At 47.5% G+C, this 25,710-nt stretch overlaps 1 pseudogene; it reads right to left on the reverse strand.

The window, feature by feature from the left end:
- Positions 1 to 25,710, reverse strand: LOC114510368 (annotated as a pseudogene).

Here is a 25,710-nt window from a genome sequence, read left to right on the forward strand (position 1 = left end):
TTATGAATCCCTGGTTTGGTCCGGGGATGGGGATGACGCGTCATTGACTCCTTCCTTCAGGGGAGAAGAGACAGTATCACACCTCCAGGCTCTCGACACATTGTTCCCTCACAACGGGCTCCCTAATGTCTTCTGTGGGTTAGAATTTGCTCTAATTGCCTGGAGGCTCCCTGAGAGGAGAATTTGAAGGAGGATGGCATTGAAATATTTCTTGAGATGGATCTTAAATGCAGGGTGTGTGTATGTGTGTGAGAGAGAGGGGGGAGGGGAGGTGCGGGGATGGGTGGCGGGAGAGCATACCTATCCTAAAATCTAACATCTTGGTCACTGTTAAGTGGAGACTTCAGGGGAACTGAGTACATCCGCCTTGCTGTGCAGCCACCACTGCGTCTTTCTGAACCGAAATCTCTACTCACTAAGCAAACCCCGTCCCCCCCACCCACTCAGCCCCTGGACACCAGCACTCTCCTTTCTGTGTCTAGGAGTTGGACTCCTCCAGGTCTCTCACGCAAGTGGAATCACGCAGCAGTTGTCCTTTTGTGTCGCTCATTTTTAAATGCGGTTTTGACACAGAGGGTACTAGCTTTACTGCGAGGAAGGAAGCAATGGGTGCAGCTGTTACTTCTAGGTCACAAGTCTCCAACCTGGAGCCCTTAGCTGAGTCCCTGGATCTGACCCCTCTGCAGGGGACAAGCCTCCTCATCACAAGGTTTTCATAAGAGATTGAAATTCAAAAGTTGCTAATCACTGCTCTGGGTCTTCTCTGCTTTAAGAGCACCCTCGTGGCCCCAAACCAAGATGAGCTGCCTCTGGTCAGCAACGTCCACCACCCTGGTCAGATTGATTGTACGGCTCTGGATTTGCCGATGAATCAATTTTGACACCTCACAGAGTATCATTCAGTCTGTCCGCCCCCGGGCACACGTTTCCCTGGCCACTTAAGAACTTCAAGCTGACCCTCCTTATCTAACAAAAACGCAAATCAAGACCACAATTAGACACTACTTCACACGCATTAGGATGGCTACAATAAAAATAAGAAGAAAATAACAAGTGTTGGTGAAGATGTTGAGAAATGGGAACCCCTGTGCACTGCTGGTGGGAATGTAAAATGGTGCATCCACTATGGGTACCAGTAGGTGGTTCATCCAAAATTAAAAATAGAATTACCGCCCTGGCTGGTGTGGCTCAGTCATTTGGAACTTCGTCCCTAGACCATGGGTCGTGGGTTCTATCCCCCATTGGTCGTTTACGAGAAGGAACCAATTGATGTTTCTCACATAGATGTTTCTCTCTCTCTCTCTCTCTCTCTCTCTCCCCCCCCCGCACCTGCCCCCATTCCTGTCTCTTTTTAAAAAAGCAACAACAAGAAAAAAATGTTGTCAGATGAGGATAAAAACAAAATATAATGACCAAATGACCCAGAGATTCCTCCAAAGGTCCAGGTTCACACCCAAAGGCACTGAAAGCAGAAACTTGAACAGACACTTTTACCCCCACACTCACAGCAAGTCTTCACAACAGCAAAGAGCAAAACCACCCACGTGCCCACTGATGGATCCATGGCACAGAACACGGTGCCTCTGCGCACTAGAATGTTCTCTAGCCTCACAAAGGGAAGACGTGCTGACACGCACTACAACATGGTGAACCCTGAAGGCGTTATGCCGAGTGACATAAGCCCATCACAAGAGGACATGTACTGTACAGTTCCATTTCAGTGACATGCTTAGCGTAGTCACAAGTACAGAGACAGCAAGGGAAATGGCGGTCACCAGGGCATGGGGGAGGGGTGAGGGAGGAGTCAGCATTGAACAGACCCGGAGCTGTGGTTTGGGAGGGTGGGAAAGTTCCCCCGTGGACAGCGGGGAGGGATGCACAGCGATGTAAGTGTACGTAACGCCACTAAAATATCCCCTTAAACAATGGTTAAAATACTAAATGGTATGTTATGCATATTTTACCACAATAAAGTTTTACAAAAGGTCTGACGTTATCTGACCATTATTCCTGGCTTCCTGCAGAAAACTTAGAAGCCTTTTGCAAATCCAGCCCCAAACACCACAGCTGAGAAACAGGCAAAACGCAGTGAGTAGTGAAAATGGTTTTCAAAAGCTGGGCCTGCCTCAGTTGTCTGCATTTTTCAATAAAAATCCAGTTGAGCATCTTATCCCTTCCCATACTCCTGCCCTGCCCCCAGAAGAGTCAAGCAGGAAAGAAGTAAACTGGGAAGCCAGAGGCAGTGGGACCAGCTGCTGTGGGAGTCAAGCAGTTTCCAGGAGCCCAAAAGCTGCTACGCAAAGGTGGCCAGTTCGCCATGGTGAGGGGCGGGGCTCAGAGCCAAATCCTCCCTGAAGGAGCGCCTCCCCAAACCCCAACTTCGGCTCACCGGCCCCACAGCAAAGCCACCTGCCAGGTGACCACCTGCCTTCAGAGGTGGCCCGCCAGGGGCGTGGACACTCCTGTATACTGCGGCCGCCTACCATGCTCTGAGTGGTCAGGGCAATCTGACGGTTTTCATGATACTGAAGAGCCTTGATTCTGTCAAGCCTGCCACGTTCCTCCATCGGGACACACAGGGATTCTATCTCGGGGAGCTCAGGGAGGGATTCCATCGTTGCCTGGTGGGTGGGGAGGAGGGAGAGAGTGAGGCTGGGCCAAAGCCCGAGGGTCTTCGCTCCAGGGCCAGAACTCTTGGTCCCCACATGGATGGAAACCTGCACGGTCTTCCTCCCACTTTGGACATTTATGTCATATACACTTGGGTTTCTCTTCATTGCGAAAATACAGTATTTCTTCTGCTGAGTATGCGGCCATCCATCAATACATCGCTGTTGCTATTTAGTAGCTACCCCACCTCTACTGGGTAGACATTGTTTTAAGTAACAGTTCACAGAACACTCACACAGTGCCACGTCAGCGCAGATGTCCTGGCCCTGCACGCCGGGAGGCCTGGAAAGACGAGAACTGGAGACCCTCAGGAACAAAAGCCACACTGTGGCCAATGATGAAGTTGCCCGAGACAAATGACTTGAGAAGATTTCATCCAATGCGGGTCACCAGATTTGTCATCGGAGCTACTCACTCACTCACATGGGCCCATGCACCATGGATGGGGCACACGCAAATGAGATGTGACTTAGAGATGTGTGCTGTGTCACCCACACAATCAGGGGAGACAAGTAGATAATTGTTAGGTACAGAAGGTCAGATACACTAAACAACCAGAGGTGTAAGTTACAGAAGACGTGCATGGGAGGCTGGAAAAGTGACCCCAGTTCTTAATGAGCAACACTGGATGGCGGGGCATCCGTCAGAGGAGTGACCTTCCCAGGACAAGCAGCAGCAAGGACCAAGCTTTGAAGGAACCAGGGCTGTGCGTTGCGATGAGAGGGACTACTTCAGCTGAACAGTGTATCTGGGGAAGTGGAGGAAGATGGAAAAACCTTGCTGACACACCCCGGGGGGCTCTGCTCACCATTTTGTGAGCAGTGGCAGAAACCCCCCGGTGGGTGAAATTACAGACCTTTGGGCCACACGATTTTCCCAATGAGAGTTTGCACTGTATGTCTGAGCCTCGGTCACCTCCAGCCCTGTGAGCTACTGGATTTGAGTGAGCAAAGCCAGAATCAGCCTGCGAGGGTCAGCCTCAGCAAGAAAGCTGGGCCGGGGTGGGGTGGGGGGGCAGCAGGAGCCCTGGCCAAGGATTTTGGCCCCTAACAGCAAATGGCCCCAAAGCTGCTTCAAAGAACCTCGGCTCAACTCTGCTGCCCATTTGAAGTGTTTTCTGTCTCATGCTGAACTTCTAACCTTCCCTCCCAAGTGCCTCTGTCTGAGACAGGGACTTTGCTGACCCGCCGGATGTGATTTGCCCAGACTTTCCCAAGAAAGAAGTCCAAGTGTTTAATCGAAGCGAAGCAGGTGAAGTTAAATTCCCATAAAAGCTCACGTTTGCTTTTACGGGCTGGTTATGTCCAACCTAGGCGGCTGGCCACCAAGCCTCTGCTCTCTGTGTGATGCACTCAAAGTCTCTGCGTCTAGCTGGACTGTGTGTCCAACCTGTTCTCGACTCAGGTCAGTTCTTCCCGAGACAGTAACATGAAAAGGGTGCTTACAGTGAGTTTTCTAACGGAGCTCCCTGGTGTCACTTTGAAACTTTTCAAACAGCTGAGCTGTATTGACAAGGGCCCGAACTGAGATGGCCCCAGGTGACCCCGGCCCCAGTGTTCGTGCCCCTATGTTGGTGTGAGGGTTACCTAGGGCCGATCTGTGTAACCAGGAGGATGCTGTTGAAGTGACCTCCTTTATAGGCCATGAAAGACATGGGGCCTTCCACCTTGCTTTCTTAGATTCCGTGCCCCCGAGGCAGCCAGCTGCCGTGACGTGAGGACACTCAAGCTGTCATCTGGAGAGGTCCAGGCAGTGAGAAAAGCCTGGCAGGCGCACGAGTGAGCTGTCCTGGAAGCCGGTCCTCCAGCCTCCATCCAACGGTCCGATGAGACTGAAACCCCCAACTGACATCGTGAGCCTCGTGAGGGACCCTGAGCCAGAAGCATCCCACTAGGCTGTTCCCAGATTCCCAACCCTGTACACCCTGTGAGATGACGAATGTTTGTTTTAAGTCCCTAAGGTGTAATTTGTTATGCAGCAATATAGAACTGAAACAGTCGTATAAAAATATTGCCTTAACTTACCTTTCTATCAGAAATAAGACCTGTCTAGAGTTCTAATTCAAGGTTTTGCAGTCTATATTCCCAGCCATATAGTTGAATAGAAAAGGAACTCTAGTCCTGGCTGGTGTGGCTCAGTGGACTGAGCACTGGCCTGCGAACCAAAGGGTCGCTGGGTCGATTCCCAGTCAGAGCACATGCCGGGGTTGCGGGCCAGAAGCAACCAATCGATGTTTCTTCCACACATCAGTATTTCTATCCTTCTCTTTCTCCCTTCCTTCCCCTCTCTCTAAAGATAAGTAAATAAAATCTTTACCAGAAAAAAAAAGGAACTCTAGTCTGACCTCTTAACATACATCCCTGCTAACTTCTTGCTGCTCCTCCCACTGTACCCTAGGCTTTAGCCATCAGAAACAGCCAACTGGGAGGCTCACTGACCGTGTTTCCCTCCTTCAGACCTTCACCTGGGTTCTCCATCTCACTCAGATAAGTCCAAGTCCTCACAGACTTATGTGATCTGCCCCTGGGGGCCTGGAGCTTGATCTCCCACCACCCTCCATCCCTTCACTCTGCCCTGGACACACCCACTGCTTGCTCTTCCTAGAATATTCTTCCCCAGACACCCACAAGGCTCACTCACCTCTCTGAGGCCTTTCCTCACATGCTGCTCCTCAGAGAAGTTTCTCCTGACTACTGCACGTGAGAGACCACCTTCCCTTCCTGCCCCAAGCCATCGGTGACTACCTCTTATCAGACACATTCACCCACAACGCCCTGGCTGACCTATCCACTCCCTTCCCCGCCACGACATGAGCACTGCAAGAGCATGGACTTTGCCCTGCCATATCCTGAGCGCCTAAGACAGTGCTGGGCACAAAGACCCTCATTTGAGGAAAGGAAGATAACGTCCCTCTTTGAAAGCCCTCTCATTACTGCCAGCCACAGGGTGTGTGCACTGAGGGCAGACATGAGGGAGCGGGGAGGCAACAGAATCCTACTTGAGTTTTAAGAGTGAAACAAAATGTCTCAAGTTCGGAGACTGCCATTTTAGAAGCCAGCCTGTCCAGAACAGCTCACCTGGAGGAGTAAAAAGATGATGTCAAGGACGTTGATGACAACGTTCATGTCTGGGATAGTGAGCAGGTTCACCAGCGGCTCGAGGACTCCAGAGTGGATGAGCTGGATCATTTGGTCCAGGGTGCCCCCACTGACGAAGTTAGCCACCGCACAGATAGCATCCTTCTGGACTTGAAAGTGTCCCTGCAGGAAGAGAGCTGCTTACGTTCTTTACAGATCCTGAGGGACTTAAATATAGTGACACTAACTTGGGTCAGGTTCCAGGTTGGCTGGGGACGGCCAGAACTCTCTGTGCAATTGACACACAACACCTGTGGACCTGCCTCTAGTTCTTGAGCAGAGGACAGCATCTTTGAGAAGCCAAGAAGGAGGCTGGAAGACTCCTATGGAGCTTTAGAGGGAGGTTCTACATTCAAACTCATTTCATTAACTCAGAGTAGGGAAAAACAGAACCAACCTGAACCAGTCCAGGTAACTGATACAGACTGGGAGCTACACTTGGAATGTGAGACTCTGACGGCCTGAGTGTACATTTCTGGTCTTTCTGCCCTAGTGAAACTTTGGACAAGAAGCTCCATAGCTACAAAGCTGAGCTCACAGACGTGACCTTGGGGACTGAGACAGACCCATGGTTACAGAGGAAGGCCACTGAAATACCGCTCAACGCATTCCTTGCATTTATAAAAGCACCAGGCCCAGAGACATGGGACTGATTTACCATGTATCCTTCTATCCCTGGGCAGAAGGAGTTATTCCCATTTTGTGGCCAGGAAAACTGACCTCAGTTCAAAACAAAAGTCAAAACCCAAACAACTTATGATTCCAAGCAAGCTATTGTTCAGAAGGCACAGTTTGAAATAAGATTCCTTCTTGATTCATGACTGGATGTTTCTGATTAGAATACGTGCAGACGCACCAGGGGACTCAGGATGGGAGTGTCTGACAGACTGGAGGGTGCTCTGATTCGGGCTGCACACCTGGCCTCGCTTTCACCCCTCACGACAACCTGGGACCCCACCACCCAGCCTCTGAGCAGAAACTGCTCAGCAGAAAACCAGAGCTCAAACATTATAGGGGACAGTGAGAAATGCTGGTGACAGTGCTCGTCCCAGGGAGGGGAAGTGGGAATCAGGAGGGAAGAGGAAGCTTTACTGCATATCCACTCTTGCATTTAGACTTTCATGTATAGTGCCACTTTAATCGACGTGACTTTTAATACTGAAGAGCCCACCCTCTTCCGTGCATAAGATCAGCACAACCTGACATGTTTTCCCTCCTAAAACAAAACAAAACCTCCCTCCTCTTTCCACAAGTAGAGAGTAGATGGCACATTCTTTTCAGATGATTTACCAGCTTAAGATTTTTCTGGATATCTGGGCTATGGGGCTGCCTTTTTATTGAATAATGGTTGTTTAGTTTTTAGATTTCCCATGGATTGTCCAAAATGGGAGGCCGCTTTTTTTTTGAACTAATATTTCATAGTTTTGTTGTGGCCTCAGTTAATTTGCTTCTGAGCCCGTGTCTGCATTCCCTCAGGAGCCCATCACCGAGCCTGTGAGAAAGTAGCCTTCTGTCGAGGAAACTGAATGTGCTACTTACATTTCTCAGAGAGTCACCAGGGGAGGCAAGATGTTGCAAGCAATGAGCTGCTGGAGGTGCTTGGGTGGCCTGGCGGCCACATTGCCCAGGGCCCAGGCTGCTACCTTCTGGACTGAGGACTTGGGGTGCAGCAGGAGCTGGGGCAGTGCTCCCAGCATGCCCGCGTCAATGGCTGCCTGGGTTTGGCCATCCGTTCCCTTGACGATGTTGCTCACAGTGTAGAGAGGGAAACTGGAAAACCAAGGCTCAAAGTGGAACCAAGTGTCACAAGTTTGATACTGTGCAAGGTGGCAGGCACACCGAGACCTGTGCCCTCCCCAACATTGGTCCTACTGTGCCAATGGCTCTCCGGAAGCCTGTGGATGATGATGACATACTGACCCTTATTCATTCGGCACAGCGATGGCTGCTTACGTACTTTGGAGCCACTGGGCAGCTTCCTAGCAGCAGTGGCTCTAGGGGGATAGAGGTGAAGGGACACCTTTGTCAGGAAAGGATGCTCTCCCTCTTCTGTCTGTACATCAGGAATATGGTCAAAGTGACTGCGGCGTTTATAAAGTCTGTTCAATCATATTTAGCACCGGAGCTGGGTTTCTGTTGTTTACGTTACCGGAGCTGATGAGCTCCCGATGGCAACTGTGGGTACATTCACACCCCCTCTCAGTAACTCTGATGGTTTCCAGGCTGGGTCTACAGCTGGGCTCCAGACAGCCATCCTTGGAGGGCTGATTTTGGATTTATTTTGGTTTCTCTGCACTTTAGAGAGAGATAAGAGTTCTAGAATTTTCCTAGCCTATTATGCTGAGTGTCTGCTCCCCAAGTGAGAGGTGGAAGTGTGCTGTGGGCCTATCACAGCCTTGCTCATCCCCAGGATAAGAGACTTCTTATTGATATTCTCTTCATTCCCTCCCTGCTCCCAGCACTATCCTCGAACCGACCTGGACATCTGAGGAATACCGCGCTAATCTCAGAGCACAGGACCCTCCCTAAGACTGCATAACATACAGGATTAGCCACAGACATTGAAAGGGGCACCTACATTTTAAATGGCATTTTCAAAAAGTATATTATATAAGTGACATGTTTCATAACACAGCAAAGTATTGGGTTTTGGTTTGACTTACTTCTCACCTGCATCTGAAGTAGTCTTGGAGAACAAACGAGGGAAAGGATAAGAGGGCATTTTCTTTTTTTTTTTTTTTCAATGTGAGGTTGCTGGGAGTTATGGCCTGCAACCCAGGAATGTACCCTGGCTGGGAATCGAACCTGGGACACTTTGGTTCCCAGCCCGAGCTCAATCCACTGAGCTACGCCAGCCAGGGCTGCATTTTCTTTTATACTTGAGCATGGAACTCAAGTGTTACGTCAGCTTTACATTAATACACACATGCACACCCTTTATCAGCCAACTTGTTAACATCTGGGATTACAGGCAACTTTGATTTGGTGCTTTCTATAATTTCTAACGATCGGATGAAGAGAAAGCATGTTATTTAATACCCACAAGGATTTTAGATGAACATGGATTCAAGTGTTTGGCTGGAGAGCAGTAGAGACCAGGGCAATGCAAACGGTGCACTTTGTTCCAGGTAAAGGACGAGAGCTGCGTGAAGGAGCCAGAGGGTGGGGGCAGAACGGAACTTGCTAAAGTCAATTCAACTCACGACTCTAATTGGAAGTCTCATGCAGACAGAGGTAAGACCTGGGACATTTACCAAGATGTCGAACTTGGAGCTGGTCATGAGCTCCACCAGCCTGGGCAGCACCAGCATGTCAACCACTTGGCCGATGTGCCCGTCACAGACCTCGGTGAGGTAGGAGAGGGCCCTGCAGGTGTAGCAGAGCACCTCGCTGTCTTGGTGCCGCAGGAGGCAGGAGAGGATGGACAACATTGGCTTCACTGCCATTTGGCAAGGTTGTGGGCCCTCCTTTAGGCACAGGTAGGACAGGGTCCTCATGATGTGCTGCAAAAATGCGACCTGTCACAAGAGACTGCTTTCTAGTGTCAGGTGCAAATGGCAGTGTGTCCTGCCATCTTTCATTGACATTACTGAGCAGGGTGAACCAAAGAATTTGAGCTCCAAACAGGAATTTGTCCTAGGTAGTGATATATCTCTGATAGGGACACAGAATGAGCTGTATTTTTTCTATTCCAACACCAGATGGAGGTTTCCTGATATTCTCCAAAATGCCCTTACCTGCTCAACTCCACTGATGACCTCAATTCTTTTCTCACTGGCAAAACAGAGAGGAAGCAGGACTTCCTTGTTCTCCCACTGGTCTACAACCAACACATCAGAACCACACTTCTGATCTCCTCCTGTTCAAGGAACAGTCTTCCAACCTTGACTCTGAAGTCCATCACTTTTCATCTTGAAAGATTCTGTCCTCAGGATCACCTCCCCCGCCCGAATCACTCCCGCCAGTATGGAAACACACTCTGTGACCTTCACCCCTCACCCTTCACCTCTCCAGCCATCGCCCCACTTCTGCTTTCCAGAGTCTGCCCTCGAGGAGGCAGCTGTACTCACTCTCTGCCTGGCAGCTTCCCGTCTGCGCTCTGCCCTCCTAGTCTGCTTTCCGACCCTGCCTCTTTGTAGCTAGTGATGAAATCGGCTCCTTCCAAGTCACTAAACCCCACAGCTGCTTTCTTTACTGTCCCTGGCAGTTGTATTCAGTCACCAGTCATTCCCACTTTGGCATCTGTGACACCGAACCTGGTTTTTCATTGCTGAATGGGCTGTTACTTCTCAGTCTCCCCGACAGGCTCTGCCCGACTCCTGAGTGTCAGAGCCCCTAGAACCTGGCCTTGGACTCTCCCCACACTCTGGGTCAGGGATTAACCAAGTTCTCTGTAAAGGCCTAGACAGTAAATGCTTTCAGCTCTGTGGGCCCACAGGGTCTCTGTTACACCTAGCCAGCGCTGCCCTTGTAACACACAGACAATTATGCATGTAAGGGAATGGGCGTGACTGTGTTCCAATAAAACTTATTTACAAAGGAAGCTGCTGACCCCTGCTGTCATTGATCTTGCCCAGCTGGATGACGTGTGTGTGCACAGGCACCTAGACTTGCATATCCACCCACCTGACGCTGCTGCCGTGTCCTCTCACTCACTTCGAGTGAATATGTCCAACTAAGGACATATCTGATGCTTCCTCCCCTCCTCTCCCCCATTTCCCTAGGAGGACAGTCATCTAAAGTGACCTAACCAGAACCTGGGCATCCATCCCGCTTCTTGCTGCCACTTCCATGTCTGGCACAGCAGCCTCCCAGGTCCATCGGCTTCCCCGTCTCCCTCTGCTGCAATCCTCTACCAAGCAGCCAGAAAGGGCCCTCTGTGAGATCAGACCACTTTACTTCCTGCCTGGAGGTCCTCCGAAGGCTTCCCTTTGCCACCAGGATGATGGCCAAGTGCCTTGTCCTACTTGCCGCATTCCACTGCTTTCTCCTCGCAAACTCCCTTGGCCATGGCAGCCCTTTTCTGGTTCAGCCGTATCGGGTTTTCTCTCACCTCGAAGGCTGGGTGCATACTCCCTTGGCTCTTGGAGGCTATCTTCTCTTCCCTTTTATTTGATGCAAAGCCAGAAAGCAAATTTAATTTCTAATCCAGGGGGTCCTCTATTGTTGCCACATCGATCAACTATGACTCATCTTCAAACCAAAACCTTGTGACCTGGGACTGGGACAGGGGAGCCACTACTTCCATCTGCGCCCTCGAACAGTGGAGCCCAGCCGTCCGATGTTGCAGGATTGTAAACTGAGGAAAATCGTAACGGACCTTTTCCAACACTCTTGAAAGGAATCAGCACCACTGCTTGCTGAGGACAAGTACGGATGAATTTCTACCCAAAGAGACGTTCAGTCCTAGGCCTCATTTTTAACCGTGGCCCTAAGGGGCCAGGCAGCGACAACGTTACTTAGCATTGATTTGGAAATACTTCCTCAATTTTCCAACTTTGGGAACTTGTTACCAGCTAGGTTTTCTAATTTAAAGACGCTCCCTGATACAGCTACTGGTGAGGGGGTGGAGGGGTCAAGCAAAAAGAAAAAGGACTCGTGGACCCACAGACAACAGTGTGGTGATTATAATGGGGATGGGGTGTGAGGGGGTTAAATGGCAGTGGACAAAATACAATAAACAATAAATAAACACAGACAGACACTCACTGGCGTGGTTAATGAGATCAGGGCCAGCAGGCATGGGATGGCATTGCTTGAGATGACGTCTCTGAATTCTGGGCCATCACCTACAAACAGACAAGAGCAGGACATCGAAAGAGGGGACAGAGAGGATCCTGGGACAGGTGACTAATGTTTAACAGTCTGTGTAAAGCGTGAGAGGCCACAATACATTCCTGGGCTGGGCACCTAGAGAGCGTAGCCCTGAGCTAGACCCTGAGTCTCCAGCATGTCGGTGGGTAGACGGGCCCGGTGTGAGAGCCGGCACCACACAGCAGCGGCTGCACTCGGCAGAGCCTGCGGGAGCACACAGGGGCCAGCCAGCTGGGCCCGGGCAGGGTTCTCTCAGTGCTAACAGCGCTTACAGCACGGGTCTCAGGAAGATCAAGCCATTGCAGAGCAAACTGTCTTCCCAGAAGACCTCAGTCCAGGGCAGGAGCTTCCAGATACAACTCAGAACAGAGGCTGGGCGGTGGGCAGGTATTAGTCCTCAGCTGTCTGCGACTTTGGCTAGAATACCATATCTCTGGACCCTAGAAGTCTCAGTGTACAATTCGTCAACCCTTGGGCAAGGTGTAAGTTATATCATACCACCCCGTTTTGCCTGGTCCTTACTGAACCAATCAAAATGAGAGGCAAAGTCTCTATACCAGGTGCTTTACTTCTGCAAGCATTTCAAAAGCAGATATAGTTGACATTCTGTGTCTGCTAATCCCAGTATCTGAAGTCCTTGAAGGTCTCATCCTGCTGTTTGTTTCTGCTGACTGGGTCGGGGAGGTTGTTGATTCTCTGAACTTAAAATTGCTACTGTTTGGCTGATCTTACTTTGTCACGATGCTGAGGGGCCCAACAGAGCTTGCTTCCCCCAGAGAGCTCCGTATTTATACACAGCCACGAATAGGCAGCTTCCAGCCCTGCGGCACGCAGACCCCAGCTGCGCCGTCCTGGACCACACTGAGGACACAGCCTCAAGTCCCAGCTCCAGCGGCCAATTTCAGGATTGTGTTTTCAGGGGAGACTCTTCCCCTAAGCTAAGGCATCAGTTTTGTGTATGTACCCTTGGCAACTTTCTCTGGAGGTAGAATTTTTGTATAAGGGTCTGTCAGAAGGCCCCACACTGTATGAGCCCAAAGCTTGTCCTTTGTTCCTGAAGCCACTAAGACCTGAGGGGACAGGACCTAGTATTGGCAGATGTCCCCAGGTAGTGTATAGCTTCAGGACACACTGTGTTATCTCTGGTTTCAGCTTCCATGTAGGTAGGGCCTCTGAACTTGACTCCGAATTTTGGAAATGCCTATTGTTGCTTTCCCCAGCATTTCTAGGCATTTATACTTAAAGTATCGAGGCCACAATACCACCCAAAGGACTCCCATAGCATGCCCCACGGCCGGCCCACTATTTTCTTAGCCCCTGAGGGGAGGGTCTCACCTGCTGTGTTACCAAGGGCCAACACAGCGTGTTTACACACATTCATATGGGGGGAAGACAGGAGTTCAACCAATGGCTGGATGGCGCCCCCTTCCACGGTGGTGTGAGTCTGCTCTGAAGACTCTGCTGAGATGTTGGTCAGAGCCCAGGCTGCCTCAAACTGCAAGCAGGGGGCATGTGAGGACCTCAGGAATGCCATCAGCCTAGGAATGAGCCCCGCTTCGACCGTCAGCTTCACAGGAGGGTTCCTTTGCTCAGATAGTATTCTCCTGTGTAGCGAAGGAGGAAAAACAAAGAAACGGCAGGTGAAGCCAGTACTAACTAAGAACCTCCTGGATGGACGTCCCTGGCTTTCCTCACTATCACCTGAGACAAACAGCTGGGTCAGAGCTACTTAACAGCCGAGCGTTTAGCCTGCAGCGCTTTGCAGTGATGCAGCAATACTTCCCCTCCTGGTATTAGCTATCAGAGGCTCCTGGAGAGGCCGATTTAAATTAAGCAATGCATCTCTGACAACCCTTGTGTATCTTAAGTGGCTCTCAAGGACAGTGTAGAGGAGATATTCAGCCTCACTTTCTGAGGGACTTGCCCGTCCTTATGTTGGGTGAGCATTCTGCCACTGCCAAGAAACCAGAGGCCATTGGAGCTCATTTCTGACTGTGAGCCTGTAAACAGCAGCAGCCCGTGTGGCGATGCCTGGCAGCCTGGGCAGCCTGGAAACAGGATTCTGGATCTGAGGCATTCATGCCGCTGATCATCTCCGGCACAGTGAGGCTGACCTGCAAGGACACGTGCATTCAGGTCAGAGTCTCATTCGGGGACAGAAGATGGCTCTCTGGCCTCAAGGTCTCACCGATCTCTGGGGTACCCCTCATGCTCTGGGGGAGAGTAATTCTTGTCACCACTTGGATCCCAGAACCTTCTCCTAACACGCAGGAAGACCATGCGAGTGGACGTCGGTGAAAATGACACAGTGAGGACTTCCAAAAATCCTCTCCTCCACAAAAGCAGCAAGAAAACTGACGATCGTTGGAATCAGCTTTTATAGAGCTCTAGAAACTGACCCAAGGCTTGCAGCAATTTGTTTTACTTAAGCTTATGAGAGTTTATTTAAGAAAAATGTCTAGATCTCAGTGAGAACAGCGAGTGCCGTGGCGTGCTGTTTTGCCTTATTCTCACCCACCCGCTAGCTCCAGGCTAGCTTTGAAAACCAACCCCTCTCAGTAGCCACTGGAGTGAGCGCTTCCTGCAGATTCTTATTCCCAAAGACTAGTATTCGACTGGGCTGATAGTTCCCTGGGAGACCCCATTTGTAAGGTTTTCTTTATTTCATTTGACTCAGCTATCGCAGAGTGCAAAGGTCTTTTCCCTGGGGGCTTCTGTTTAAAGCATAGGTGGCAAACACAAGGCCTGTGGGCCAGATCCCACCCTCTACCTTGTTTTATCCAGCCTGGCACCTTCTTTCTACGCTTACCTGCTAAGGAGTATTGACATTTATACAGTCCTAAAATCACATTCGGCTCTTTGAAGGCAACCGTGAGGCTGATGTGGCCCCCGATGAAAATAAGTTTGACATCCCTGGTTTAAAGACAATTAGAGGAATTTGTTTAACTAGCTTTTGGAAGGAGGGGTGCTGGATAAGAGTTGGGGGCAAACAATAGACTAAGGTAAAAACGTCACAGGACCCTGGCTGGCGTAGCTCAGTGGATTGAGCGTGGGCTGGGAACCAAAGTGTCCCAGGTTCGATTCCCAGCCAGGGTACATTCCTGGGTTGCAGGCCATAACCCCCAGCAACCGCACATTGATGTCTCTCTCTCTCTCTCTCCCTCTCTCTCTCTCTCTCTCTCTCTCCCCCCCTCCCTCCCCTCTCTAAAAAATAAATAAAATATTTTTAAAAAAGAAGCTTAAAAAATAAAAAACGTCACAGGAAAAGCTGGGAACGAGATGTGGACAGGGTCTTTGCAAGATTGGACATAGGCCTGGACACCTGGAAGGCAGGTGCTCACAGAAAACTGAGGGGCCCGGAGCCCTCACCCCCTCACCTCTGGCTGACTGCAGGCTGTGGTGAGTGAGCCCTGTCCCAACCCTTCACTTCCTGTCAGCCTCCTGCTGAGTGTGGAAGGCATGCTCCAACGTGCACACAGACCCCTGGGCAAAGACTGGGTGGACTTTCGGGTCCCAGTACTTCGGGAAGTCTGTCCGATCGTTGAGCTGACCACTGAGCTGCCTGAGCAGAGAACTCACTAGCCACACAGAACAGAGAATGAAGATTCTACAGAATTAGTTGAGAAATCACTGAACAAAGAAACAACCACCAGAAACAACAAAGAAAATTGTGGGCAAAAGGACATCTGATATCCAAAGTTGCCACATTTTATTATTGAAAGTGACCAATTGTCAAAGAAATTGGAAGACCTGCAAAACATGGCATGTACACGTAAAAAAAATAAGTGAAAACTGTCCCTGAGGAGCCCAGACATTGAACTTACTGGACCAAGACTTTAACTGTGTTCAAAACAGCAAAGAGAACCGTGTCCGAAGAACTAAGGAAAGTGTGGCAATGATACTTTGCTAAATAGAGAACATTGATAAAAAGATATAGACTACAAATAGAAACCAACTAGAAATTCTGAAATTGGAGAGTACAGTTACTGAAATGAAAAATTCACCAAAGGGGCTCATGGGCAGAGTTGAATAAACAATCAGTAAGCTTGAGGGTAGGTCAGCTGCGGTTATCCAGGCTGAGGAAGATAAATGAAAAAGAAAGAACATGAACATTAACAGATCCTTATAGGTCTGTGGGATACCATCAAGCATTCTAATACATGATGCATAACACAATGGAGAGGAGAGAAAGGGGCAGAAAGTATACTGGAAGAAATGATTTCCAAAAACTTCCCAAATTTGATTAAAAAATAATCTACACATTTGAGTAGCTCGATGAACCCCAAATAGAAAACACCAAGAGATCCACATGTAGACACATCGTAATCGAACTGCTGAAAGCCCAGACCAAAAACAGAAACTTGAAAACCTCAAAAGAGAAGAGAGTTGTCATGCGTGACACCTCGGTCAGATTAAGAGCTGATTTACCACCAGGAAGCATGGGGACCAGGAAGCAGCAGGATGGCCTGTTTTAAATGCCAAAAGACTACTAAGCAAGAATTCCATATCCAGCCAGCTATAATAAAGAGGAAATTAAGACATACCCAGGTAAAGGAAAACAGAGAGAATCCGTTGTTAGCAAGTCGACTGGACAAAAAAGGTTCCTCAGGTACTAAAAAGTAGACAATAATTAAAATCACTTTAAGAAATCAAGACTTCCAGCAAGATGGAGGAATAGGTGGACGCACCGTACCTCCACACACAACCAAGATTAGAACAACAACAATTTAGAGCCAGAATAACACTCAGAACTGACAGGGGATTTATCTGAATGGAAGTCGGACAGCCAAGAAGTTGAAGTAGACCCGTGCATCCAGAACGGTAGGAGGAGCTGAGGGGCGGGCGCGGGTCAGCGGCACAAGGAGGTCAGGGAAAACCTGGCGCAAACTCGGCGCATAAGCCATCCGGGGCGTGCAGGAACGCAGCGGTGGACCCTGAGTACGCAAGCTGCGGCTGGCGGACCCAGTGAGGCGGCATTGTGGACCAGGGCAGAGCATGCAACCTAGGATCCCAGAGAAGGGACTGAGATCCCAGGAGAACGGAACTACCACCATTGTTCCCTCCCGTCCCTGCTCCCGCCCCAGCCCCCACATATAACGTCACAATCTAGCGACTGGGGTGCCCAGCCCCAGTGAACATCTAAGGCTCCACCCCCCACCGTAACAAGAGCGACCAGACCAGAAAAAAAAAAGGAAAAAAAAGGAGAGACAGAGAGAGATATGTTTCCAACAGAAGAACAGATCAGTCCCCCAGGACTCATTTTTTTGAGCAACCAAGAAATAGCCAATCTATCAGATGCACAATTCAAAACAATGGTGACCAGAAAGCTCACAGAATTGATTGATTTTGGGCGCAAATAGATGAAAAGATGCAGGTTACCATAAAAGAGATGAAGGAAGATATATGGAGGAGAGCCAATAGTGAAGGGAAGGAAACTGGGTCTCAAAACAATACAGTGGACCAGAAGGAAGATAGAATCAACCAAGCAGGAAAGCATGAGGAAATAAGAATTCAAAAAAAATGAGGAGAAGCTTAAGAGCATCCAGGACATCTTTAAACGTTCCAACATCCAAATTATAGGGGTACCAGAAGGGGAAGAGGAAAAGCAACAGATTGAGCACGTATTTGAACAAATAATAAAGGAGAACTTCCCCAATCTGGCAAAGGAAATAGTCTTCTAAGAAATCCAGGAAGCTCAGAGAGCCCCAAAGAAGTTGGACCCAAGAAGAAACACACCAAGGCACATCATAATTACATTAGCCAAGGTAAAAACGAAGGAGCAGCAATCCTTCAAGGTAATCCAAGGTAAAAACGAAGAATCCTAGAAGCAGCAAGAGATAAGGGGACAGTAACCTCAAAAGAGTTCCCATCAGACTATCAGCTGATTTCTTAAAAGAGACCTTACAGGCAAGAAAGGGCTGGAAAGAAGTATTCCAAGTCATGAAAGACAAGGACCTACATCCCAGATTGCTTTATCCAGCAAAGCTCTCCTTTAGAATAGAAGGGCAGATAAAGTGCTTCTCAGATAAGGTCAAGTTAAAGAAGTTCATCATCACCAAGCCCTTATTTTATGAAATGTTAAAGGGACTTATCTAAGAAAAGAAGATAAAGAAGAAACATGTATAGTAAAAGGACAGCAAACTCACAATTATTAACAACCACACCTAAAGCAAAACTAAAAGAAACTAAGCAAACAACTAGAACAGGAACAGAAACACAGAAATGGAGGTCACATGGAGGGTTAGCAACAGGGGAGTGGGAGGAGGAGAGAGGGGGAAAAGGTGCAGAGAATAAGTAACATAGAATGTAGGTTGAAAATAGATAGGGGGAGGGCAAGGATAGTACGGGAAATGTAGAAGCTAAAGAACTCATAAGTATGACACATGGACATGAACTAAAGGGGGAGGAATGTGGGTGGGAGAGGGTGTACAGGGCGGAGGTGAGTGAAGGGGGGAAATGGGACAACTGTAATAGCATAATTAATAAAATATATTTTAAAAAAGGAGAAATCAAGAACACCAGTAAAGATGCATACTGGTAAATACTAAAGACAAAAATATGAAGATGTTTGATTATAACTCTTTTTTACATAATTTAAAAGACAACTCAAAGCAATAGTTATAAATGTATGTTGATGGGTACACATGTAAAGAGGTAACTTGCATGGCAATAAGAGCACAGAAATTTTTTAAATTAAAAATATAGCAAAAGAAACAGGGAAATTAAGATATTAAACTATTCAGCACGAAACATGACAGTGATAAAGGAGCAGGGGCACAAAGAGGACATACTAGCAAAATGGCAGACAGAAGTCCTATTTTTATCAGTAAGTGCATATGTAAATACATTAGACATTCCCAACGAAAAGCAAGGATTGCCAGAATGGATTTAAAAATTGTGATCCAACTGTAAGCTGTTTACAACAGACACATTTTAGATTCAAAGGCACAAATGGATTGACAATAAATGGACTGAAGACAATATGCCGTGCAAATAGTAACCAAAGATAGCTGGAGTGGGTAAACTAATGTTAGACTGAACAAACTTTAAGGCAAAAGTTGTTACTAAAGTCAGTGACATTTTTTTTATAATAGTCTGCTCAGTCATCAGAAAATGTTATAAACATATGCACACCTGTCAACAACCCCTAAATCACATGCAACACAAACGAATTAAAGAGAGAAACAGAGAAGCCCACAGTAGGTGGAAACATCAAACCGCAAACTCAATAGTAGACGGAACAGCTAGATAGAATATCAACAAGTTGGTGAGAGACTTGAACAGCAGTACAGACCAGCCAGACCTAACAGACGTCTACACTAAAGAGCAGCAAAATACACGTTCTCTTCAAGGGCATGTGGAATGTTCTCCATGACAGATCATGTGACATGAAACAGGTCAGCAAATTTATAAGGACTGAAATCACACAAAGTATGTTCTCCAACCACAATGAGATAAAATTAGAAACCAATAACAGAAGGAAAATTGGGAAATTCACAGATTTGTAGAAGTTAAAGGACATGCTCAGAGAAGAAGCCACAAGGGAGGGTAGAAAATACTTTGAGATGAATGAAACAAACAACATAAAACCAGTAAGACATAGCTAAAGTGCAGCTCAGGGGGAAATAGCCATAAATCTATATGTCAAAAAGGGAGAAAAATCTCAAATCCATAATCTGACTTTACACCTTGAAAAACTAGACAAATAAGAGCAAACTAAACCCAAACCCAGCAGCAGAGAGAAAACACGGACACTAGAATGGAAGGAAATGAAACGGAGAATAACAGAATGGGAGAGGGAATCAATGAAACCAAAAGTTGGCTCAAATGATCAACAAAATGCCAAATCTTTAGCTAGACTGACCAAGAGAAAAAGAGAAGGCTCAAGTTATTAAAACCAGGAATGAAAGTAGGGTCATTACTACTAAACCCAGAGAAATAAAAAAGATTAGAGACTAGATAAACAAAGTATGCTAACAAATTAGATTATCTGATAAAGAAAAAGTTCCTAGGAATACACAAAGTGACTCAAGAAGAAATAGAAAATCTTAATAGACCTGTAACAAATGAATTATTAATTAAAAAAAAAACATCCACAAAAAGAAGCTTAGGCCCAGATTGTCTTCACTGCTGAATTTTCCCAAATATTTGAAGGGGAGTTAAAGCAATCCTTCATAAGCTCTTCCAAAAAATAAAAGATGAGGGAACTTCCCAGCTCATTCTATGAGTCCAGCTTTACCTTGATACCAAACCAGACAAAGACATTACAAGAAAAAGTAGAGACCAATGTCTCCCATAAATACATATGCAAATATCCTCAACCAATTCTAGGAAACAGAATGCACCAGCATATGAACAGGATCATACACCATGGCCAAGTGGGATTGAACTCAGGAATGCAAGGGTCATCCAACACGGGAAAATCAATATAGTACACCATATTAATAGAATATAGAGGGAAAACACCACATTATTGTCTCGACAAATACAAAAAAAGCATCCAACAATCCAGCACCCTCCTGTGATTAGAAAAAAAAAAATCAACAAACTAAAAATAAAAAGGGAACTTCCTTAAACCTATAAAAAGAGCCATGAAAACCCCAGGGCTAGCATCATACTCAACGGTGAAAGACTGGAAGCTTCCCCCCCGAGAATCAGGGACGGAACAAGGATGTCCACGTTTATTACTTTCACTCAGCACAGTATTGGAAATTGTAGACAGGCTAATTAGACAGGAAAAAGAAATAAAAGGAAAGGAAGAAGTAAAACCATCTCTATTTCCAGATGTCATGACCTTGGATGTAGAAATTTGGCGCTAATGAACAAGGTTTAGATAGGTTACAGGATTAACATACAAAAGTCCATTTTATTTCTATACATTAAAAATGAACAACTCAAAATTAAAAGAAGACAATTTTATTTACTCTAGTGCCAATAAAAGTATTTGGGAATAACTTTAACAAAAGTATAACACATATGCTGAAAATTGTAAATAAATGTAAAGAGGACCTAAGAAAATTTTAAAATATCCCATGTGTATGAATGGGAAGCCTTAATATTGTTAAGATGGCAAACTCCACAAACTGATCTCTAGATTCAACGCAATCTCCACTGAAAGCTGGGTTAATTCAAGGAATTGGAAAGCTGGTTCTAAAATTCATATGGAAATGCAAGGCATCTAGAATAGCCAAAATAACCTTAAAAAAGAAAAAGGAAAGACTCATATTTCCTCGTTTCAAAATCTACTATAAAACTCTACCTGGCTGGCATAGCTCAGTGGATTGAGCATGGGCTGCAAACCAAAGTGTTGCAGGTTCGATTCCCAGTCAGGGCACATGCCTGGGTTGCAGGCCACAGCCCCCAGCAACCACACATTGATGTTTCTCTCTCTCTCTCTTTCTCCCTCCCTTCCCTCTCTAAAAATAAATAAATAAAATCTTTTTTAAAAAACTCTAGTAACTACATTTGTGTTGTGTGGGCATGAGGATGAACATGGGAATCAATGGAAGAGAATTCAGAGTCCACAAATAAACCATCAAATTTATAGTCAGCTGACGTGTGACAAGGTCTTGAGACAATTCAATGGGGAGAGAACGGTCTTTTCAGCAAATGGCGCAGGGATGACTGGATATCCGCATGCAGAAAATGAAATTAGAGACCTACTCACATTTACAGAAATTGAAAATGGGCCAATTACCTAAATAGAAGAGGCAAAACATAAAACTCTTAGGAAAAAAACAAAGCATAAGTCTCAGGACTTTGGATGAGGCAATGGATTATCAGATTTGATACCCGAAGCACATGCAACCAAAAAAAAAAAAGAAAAGAAAAGAAAAAAGTAGATAAATTGGACTGGTTCAAAATTAAAAACTTTTAGGCTTCAAGGATTCTATCAGAAAAGTGAAAAGATGACCAGCAGAGTGGGAGCACATATTTGCAAATCATATACCTGGTAAGAGTCTGGTATCAGAATATATAAAGAACTCTTACAACTCAAGACTAAAAAGACAAATTACATGATTTTTTAAATGGGCAAAGGGTTTACAATAGACAAAACTCCAAAGAAACAAACACTCAAAAAGCACATGAAAACACGCTCCTTGGTCATCAGAAATGTGTGTCAGAACCACACCAGCACAGCCCTGTGCACGCAGTGGGCGGCTGCAACCCACGAATGGGCAGTAACAAATGCTGGTTAGAACACCCAAATGTTCAATGGTGCAGCCACTTGGGAAAAACAGTTTGGCAGCATAGTTCCTATTGCTACTGTAAAAAATGCCAAAAATCTGCTGGCTTAAAACACTTGTCACAGTTCTGGAGGTCAGAAATCCATAGTCCATTTCCCTGGATTAAAGCCGCGTTTCCTGCAGAGGAAGCTTCTAGTAGGGCTGCCTGTGTTCCTTGGCTTGGGACCCTCTCCTCCATTTTCAAAGCACAGCACACCAATGTCTGCTTTTGTCATCTGTCTCCTTCTGCTCTGGCTTGTTCTTCATCCTTCTGATGAGAAGGATTGATGTGATTACATTAGGCCCATCAGATAACTCAGGATAATCTCCCCAATCTTGAGATCCTTACTGTAACCATATGCACAAAGTCCCTTTCATCATACAAGGTAACACCCACAGGTTCTGGGGATTAGGAGATGGAGACCTTTGGAAGATGGGGGCAATTATTCAGCTCACCACAGGCAGTTCCTCAATGGATAGAACAGAGTTACCGTATGACCCAGCAATGCCTCCTGTAGGCATGTACCCAAGAGACTTGAAAACATGGTCTCCTAACAACTAGTATGCAAATGTTTGAAGCAGTGCCGTCCATAACAGCCAAGATGTGGAAACCACACAAATGTCCACCAGCGGATAAGTGGACAAACCAACAGTGGTCTCTCCACACAAGGACGTATCCAGCCCTGAAAGAAATGAAGGCTGACACCGGCTACGACGTGGCTGAACCCTGAAAACATGCTGCTGAGTGAAAGAAGCCAGTCACCAAAGGGCGTGTATTGTACGGTTCCATACATACGAAATACCCAAATAGGTCAATGCAGAGGCAGAAAGTGGACGCATGCTCAGCAGAAGCTTGGGGAGAGGGAAGGAGGACCGAGGAGTGACTGCTTACTGCGTGTGGCGTCTCCATTGGAGGTGGCGAGTGTGTTCTGAAATGAGCTAGTGGGGATGGAGGTGCCACCTGGTGAATATACCAAAAAACAGTAATTACAGACATTAAGAAGGTGAATTCCAAAGTACATGAATTATATTTCAATATTTTTTAAGTCATGGTAATATAGGACAAAAAGGAAAATAACTCTTCCATCGTTTCATCTTTCTTGGATGGGGGGATTTGGGGACTATTCTGGGTACAGGAAGGTACGTAGAGATACGGTTCTGAGTCCCGAGACAGTTCAGGGAGTGGTCGCAGCCACTCTATTTGATGCCCGAACACCCATGATCAAGTCCACCAACCCAGACTGGAGCCATCTCTGCCCTCTAAGATCGCCAAAGGCACATAGTCGCAATGGCCAGCAGATATAATGCCACTGGAGGTGGAAGAAGGGGAAGGACATTCCAGAAAGGATCACAAAAGCCAGCAGAAGCCTGGAAGTCAACCCAGGGTTTGTATCATCGAGGTTGGGGTGGACAGAGAGGGGAAGGCCGGGGCAGGCTGCACTCAAGGCTGAGTGAGGCAAGACCTTCCACGGTGAGCAGCGTGGTGCCTCTGCTGAGAGAGACCCTTCGTGATCCTCATCCTCTGCTTCTGGCTGAGAGGCAGCAAGTGGGGTCTTCTCGATCAGAAACCCCATGGTTTCTTTCCCCATGGGAGAAGCAACATCCCAGACTCACAGCCGCAGAGGTGATGGCCCGTGGCTTTCTGACAACACCAGTGTGGCTCTAACTACGATCTCTCCACCCCTTTCCTTCAAGGCCCCCATCAGAGCTTGCAGGTTCTGGATCAAACATTTCAAACCAGAGAGAGTTCCTAAGCCCGTAGTTGACACACGACTGCTGCAGAAACACACAACCCCAACGTACCCAGATGGTCTCTTCTTGAGAAGCTGGGTCAGTAGAAAGACTGGTGATGTTTCTCCTCTCAAAGACCTGCTCGTCTTTCTTGGCCTCCCGGAGCTTCAGGCTGACTGCTCTCCGCTGCCGTTGCTGCAACTGGTGAGGGAAAGAAAAAGCTGGAGCATAAGGGCTGGGAAGTCGGGCTGTGGGCACATCAGCCTTTCCAGCATGCTAGCAGCCCCTGGCTTCACTTTCCAGGTTCCACAGGCTGGAAGAATTAAGATCGCACAGCTGAAAATAGCCCCAGCTCCCTCTCCCTCCTCTGCCTTCTCCTAGTGCCCCACATCTACAAGAATAGCCAGCCTTCCTCCCAAAGTCAAGGAAGATCAGGCACATCCCCGACAGGCCAGGACCCTCAGCTGCAGAGACATGTGAGCAGAGTGTCCTGTGGCCCTGAGCACATCTTCACTGGTGCCCATCAGTTCCCGAAGAGCAGGGCTGGGCCTTCCAACTTCGGGGATCTGGGCACGGCTGCCAACAGACCTCCCGGGCCCAGGGGTCCCCAACCATGTCCGTTGGGATTGCATCCCTCTCCAGGTCATTCAGATCTTAGTCCAGTCTCAAGAGATTTTACTTGGACACCAGACTGAGGGAGATTAAAATTTAAAATAAAAACAAACCTTTTCTCATACCGAGTAACACTCAGGCTTTATAGGATGGAGAATCCTGGAGAAATGACCTCACCTGTGTGGATAGAGGAGTTTTAGGCTGAAGACTTCAGGATTAATTTAAGAAAGCTTATGTGTATTAGATACTTCTGGCTCCTTCAACGAGCCATGTAGTTCTTGCTGGGAAATAGGGTCACTTTGGTGACACCTAGCAAGGCAGGAGCACTCCCGGGGCCCACCGAGCCAGCTGTACTGTTGGCCCGTCACTGAGTGGCCCCGCCCCCTGCATTCTCCTTTCTCATCCCCTGGCCCTTCCCGCTGCTCCCCACCTAGAGGGTTCAATTCCTTTGTTTGGTTTCCTTTAATCTGCATGGAAGCCAGACAGCCATGCCTATTGGATGGGGTGTGAGAGTGAGGTGGCTCTGGACGGTGCCCTGCCCAGAGGGCTTCTCCCCTCCTCAGCTGCCTTTCAGAGTCCCAAGGTGTATGACATCACAGTCAAAGTACATGGATGTAGGACTCAGAGCTCCAGCCCCAAACTGAACCCAGAGGGGGGGTGAGGGTTCGAATCCACACTCAGGCTCCCTGACCCAGGCTCTTGGGCTCAGCACAGCAGGCAAAAGAGGAGTCTGGACTCTTCAGTTCCAAGTCCGACTTCTACAAGGCATCCGGTTGGCCGCTAGCTCCTTGGTGAGCCTCCCTGACGTCAGGGGCTGCAGTTAAGCGTCTCAGTGCCAGTCATGCAGGCTACTCTCCTGTCCCCGCGAGGGAGAGGGAGGCGTTGGCCTGTTCTTCAGGCAGAGACACTGGAGCTCTGACGGTCACATGGAGACCTTGACTTCAGTCCACAGCTGCCTGACTCCTCGAGTCCCTGAGCTTTTGTCCCCTTACTCTCAACGTTTTCCGATGCAAATGTCAAACAGACAGAGAAGTTGAATGGATTATTCGGTGAACACCACACACCTCTCCACAATGGACATTTTGCTGTATTTGCTTTGTCACCCACCTTTTTTCCCTAACTCTCCATTAGTTTTTTTAAATATTCGCCTGAGGATACTCTTTTTTTTTTTTTTTCATTTATTGATTTGAGAGAGAGAGGAAGGGAGAGAAAGAGAGAAAGATTAATGTGGGAAACATCATTTGATTGCCTCCCACACACGCCCCAGCTGGACCTGCAACCTGGATACGAGTCCTGACTGAGAATCAAACCTGCAACCTTCTGGTATATGGGAAGATGCTCCAGGCACCTGAGCCACCAAGTGAGGGCCACTCTATTTTTGAGGTGCTTCAACCATGTGCTTTTCACTGCGCTCATCTTTGATGGGACGGGGCAGTTGCCTCATACTCACTCACAGACGCGTATTTGCCTCAGTATTTAAATTTTCTCAGCCTCTCTTCAGGAACTTCCAAAGTCGACAT

This window comes from Phyllostomus discolor, chromosome 13 (assembly GCF_004126475.2).
Source record: "Phyllostomus discolor isolate MPI-MPIP mPhyDis1 chromosome 13, mPhyDis1.pri.v3, whole genome shotgun sequence".
Classification (NCBI taxonomy): Eukaryota; Metazoa; Chordata; class Mammalia; order Chiroptera; family Phyllostomidae; genus Phyllostomus; species Phyllostomus discolor.